The sequence below is a fragment of the Micropterus dolomieu genome, unplaced genomic scaffold (genome assembly GCF_021292245.1).
Source record: "Micropterus dolomieu isolate WLL.071019.BEF.003 ecotype Adirondacks unplaced genomic scaffold, ASM2129224v1 contig_1173, whole genome shotgun sequence".
Taxonomy (NCBI): domain Eukaryota; kingdom Metazoa; phylum Chordata; class Actinopteri; order Centrarchiformes; family Centrarchidae; genus Micropterus; species Micropterus dolomieu.
Window position 1 is genome coordinate 1 of NW_025730163.1, and position 4,650 is coordinate 4,650.

The 4,650-nt window shown below is 37.3% G+C and overlaps 1 long non-coding RNA gene across 1 annotated transcript; it reads left to right on the top strand.

Annotated features, from left to right (window-relative positions):
- Window positions 1-520: 520 nt before the first annotated feature.
- LOC123964211 lies at window positions 521-3,820 on the top strand. The gene is made up of 4 exons (XR_006823369.1): window positions 521-596; window positions 775-849; window positions 1,584-1,656; window positions 3,767-3,820. It is a non-coding gene; the product is annotated as an uncharacterized LOC123964211 (long non-coding RNA).
- The last annotated feature ends 830 nt before the right edge of the window (window positions 3,821-4,650 follow it).

The window sequence follows — 4,650 nt, forward strand, 5'->3', positions numbered from 1 at the left end:
GCCAACATTTCTAAAGAATGCTTTCAGCACCTTGTTGAATCAATGCCACGTAGAATTAAGGCAGTTCTGAAGGCGAAAGGGGGTCAAACACAGTATTAGTATGGTGTTCCTAATAATCCTTTAGGTGAGTGTAAGTTTCTATGGCCACAACTTTGATAGCTAGCATCTTAAAGGAGCACTTAACAACCCCAACCAAAATGCCCCTTCGTTACTTACCTGTCCATCAGATAATATGTAACTTGAACGCCAAGCTATAGAATTTTTCACCCTGGAAAGGCCAGAGCTATGTTTGTGCTTGTTTTCTGACAGTTTATAGCGATCACTTAGCCAGTCCAACAGTTTGGCCCACAGTTAAATAACTTGAAAGTACTGGATAAATCCCCGAAGCTGTATACCTCTGTATGTAGGCTATGTCTTTGCTATTTAGGTGTGTAGATCCTCCAGCTGGGAGGATTTATAGTTTTTATCTGCTACAATAAAGCATGACAGAGAATGTCTTTTTTTACCTTTTTTAATTCCAGTATCAGGAGAGGACAGTCTTGCTGATCCACATCATGCAACATATGCTGTTATCAAAAAACAAAAGAAGGAGAAAGGTATGTGATTTTGCATTGCTTTCACATCTTTTGTTGTAATTATTAGAAATTTTAAGTAATTTTTAAGTGATCTATAATTTTATAGCTGCACATGTACAATACATGTAATCCCTTATAATTATGATCAAACATTGAGACATTGAAAAATTATAACAGCATATTGGTGTTGTTGTTTCAGTGTCAGCTGAGGACAATCCTGTTGATCCAGAAAATGTAACATATGCCGTTGTTAAAAAACAAAGGAAGAAGAAAGGTAGTGTATATTAGGTTAATTTTACTTACAGTGTTACCTCGCTTTTACTTCCTTGTAGAATAATAATACAGCAAGTCTGTGGTTTAACATCTTTTAAGTAATATAAAACTCTACATTTGCACAGAATATTCAACATCATCTTTAGGTAAAAATGAAATAAGTAATTACAAATTAAGTAAGTTTTGAACATCACCTGTCACCATTTTCTCATAGCAACAGTAAATATTGTAAATATATCTCACATTGGGGTTACATAATTTAAGTCACTAGATCAACTGACACATTGAAATGTTTTAGACATCTGCTTGCAGAAGACTGTTATACTTTTGCAGTGGATAATTTGAAGCCTTCAGTTGTAAACGACACGAGAAAACCACAGAGCTTTAATTTAACCATCTACATTACCCGAGATTGTGAGGTTTGACAGAGTCATACTGACTCTAGCATACTGACTCTGTCAACTATTAAAATACTTATTCACATGAACACACCTAACTGTTTAAAATCATCTAGAGCTGTATGATATGTAACTTCTGCAGCAATTTTTCTCTCATGTTTTCGCTCGTTTTTCTTTCAGTATCACCTTAAAAAAACAAAGATACTGAGTGCTTCACAACCTATACAAACAGCGTCAGATTACAAAAATGCTGTATAAAATGTTGAGGCATAAAGACATTTCTAAATTAATTTCTTGGATCAGAGAGATAGCCTACATGTATTTGTTTCCCTAACAGAGCCAGAAGTGTCCAGATCAGGAACCAATCCACGTTTACTGCAAGAGTGTGTCTATTCTGTAGTCAACCATGGGTAAGCTAATATTACAGTTTGTCTAGTTACAACCACAAGGTTAGCATAGCACACTTATCCCTGTCAAAGTTGAGATATGAAGCGTCCATAAAAAGATAGAAGACAGATTTATTTGTCATATTACAACAGGTTGTAAAGTGAAACTGAGTTTGTAACTCCTGTCTGCTACGTAGCAGACAATGTACAATACGTGAAAACAGGTATAAAAATGGTAAAAAGAAATAAATTATATTCTGTGGAGCAGTGCTGAGGATGAATTTAAGTTTAAAGGTTTGGTAGTTTGGGAAAAAGCTGCTCTGCTGTCTGGTGGTGTGGCAGCAGAAAATCCTATATCTCTTCCCAGATGGCAGCAGGGTGAACAGGCTGTGGCTGGGTGGGAACTGTCCTTTAATATCCTTTGTACTCTGCGTAGGCACCTCACCGATATTACTGATGCTCAGGAGATGGGTACCAATGATCTCCTAAGCAGTTTTAATCAGCCGCTGCAGATCCCTCCGGTCTCAAGCTTCCTTAAGAAATGAAGCTGTTTCCCAGCTTGATTCACCAGTATGGAGATGTGTTCACCTGCTCCACCTCAGCTACACTGATGCAGACAGGAGTGTGTGTCTTTATATCCTTCTTCCTTAAATCAACGATCAGCTACTTGGTTTTGCTGATGTTGAGCAGTAGGTCGTTCTCTTGGCACCACTCTGCAAAATTATCTTATATTATTATATTATTTCTTCCCGATATGAAGTCTCATCGTTGTTTGAAATGACTTCACAACAAAGTTCTCTCCATGTCGGCGGATGCAGTAGTGGGTGTACAGCGTGTACAGGAGTGGGCTGAGCACACAGCCCTGGGGGGCTCCGGTGTTGAGCACGAGTGGAGGAGATGTGTTCGCCAATACAAACTGTCTGGGGTCTGTTTGTGAGGAAGTCCAATATCCAATTGTTGTATTCAAACCCAGAGTGCTGAGTTTGCTGATCCGTTTCATGGGGAGATTGTGTTGAATGCTGAGCTTAAATCCACAAACAGCATTCTGATGTTGGTGTTGGTTTTTCTGTGTGGAGGGCAGTGGACATGGCATCCTCTGTGGATCTGTTGGTTCTGAAAGCAAGGGGTGTGTTAGCTGGCTCGCTACTTAAACTTTAATGTAGCTAACGTAACGTAGCTAATGCTAGCAACGATGTAGCATGGTAACCTACCTAACCTAAATAAAAAACAAAAATGAATGCTATGTAATTTTTGTTTCCCGGGAACCAAACGCCGGTTTCCTGGGTCAGTGACCTACTTACTATCCACCCAACCACCCCTCCACCACCGGACTTTCATGGCCATTTATGTCCCACACAAACTGATTTCACCTGTGACAGTAGGTGTGAAATGACCAAAAAATGCGTTGGACTACTACGCCAAACGACTCAGAAATTGGCGCCTTTTGATGATACCAGGCTGGCGTGATAAGCACTGCTTACTGTAGTGCAACAGTGATCCAGAATGGTCGGACATTTTGTAAACTGTATTTGGAAAGTTCTTGACTTTGATTCCCCTCATTAAAGTGGACAAGGACATTAACAAGGGAGTCCAGGTTTGTCTGCTCCACACACAGTATCTGATCGGCAAGCATGTGCTGAGCCTCCTGCAGTTTGGCATTATAAATAAATATTCCTGATCAGAAGAACAGTGCTGCTGAATCACCAGTTTGTTGCACAGTGAGTGTAAATATTCCGCGCTGGCAGACACACACAAGAGCCCTGGCAACTCTCCTACTACCCATCAGTGAAATATCTCAACAATTATTTAATAGATTGCAAGGAAATTTGGTACACATATCCATGTTTTTTAATGATTAAAATCATGCTGATTAACAATTAAAATGTTCTCCAATACTTTGGTTTATGACCAAACACCTATTAACATTGAGCCTCAGCTGTACTGTGTGGTTTGTGCTAAAATATTAGCCTGCTAACACGCTCACTGTGATCATATTAGCATGTTGAGTGCAGTCTAAAAGATGCTCTATTATGGTCATATAGTGTTGTTCTCTTTTTGACAAACCTCAACAAAAATAAGGCCAAATAAAAGTTCATACAATTTACATTAGTATTTCATGTTGTGTGTTTTACAGGCCGGTGACACCTGACTGAGGATATGATCTTTTCAAAGTTTTACAAGGAGGAAAGTCATACTGTACAGTCACACTCAGTAATGTTATAGTAACTGTACCCTTTTAAATTTATCTTTTTTTTTTCTTATGACACAAATATATATATATATATATATATATATATATATATATATATATATATGTGTGTATATATATATATATATATATATATATATATATATTTGTGTGTATATATATATATATATATATACAAATATATATATATTTGTATATATATATATTTGTATATAAGTACAAATGTGTTCTTTTTTTACATTTGACAATGCACATTTGGTTGTCTCTCCATCAGTACTACAATGATGTAAATTTGACAATTTGACAAACAAGCAGTGCATTCACAGACAGAAAGTAATTAGCACTGTTTGTAATACATTGGTGGGTCTTCTGATGTTCTTCAGCATAGTGCATTACTTGGCACTTCGCTGTTGTTCCTCTTAGTGATTTCTTTTATGCATGTACATTTCTCACTAGTGACACTCACAATGCTGTGTGACAGTATACTGTTCAGAGTGGATTTTTATTTTGGGAACAATTCAGCAAGTGACTGAAAGCTCAGTCAAAATGATATTTGTGTACCTCCTCTGTACTTGCACTCTACATCAGAAATATATATTTTAAATAAAGCTCTGCTAATGTTGTATAATCCTTGTTATGAGTTGATGGTTCATTCATTATTCGATCAGCGTCAGACACTGAACCACCAGACCACTCGTTGAATGCAAAATGTTTGTACTTTCATTGCCTTCAGAACAAAAACAGAAGAATTAAGTACGCTGTTTTCAGATCTGGTACATTTAACAGCATCATTCTGACTATATATTCAC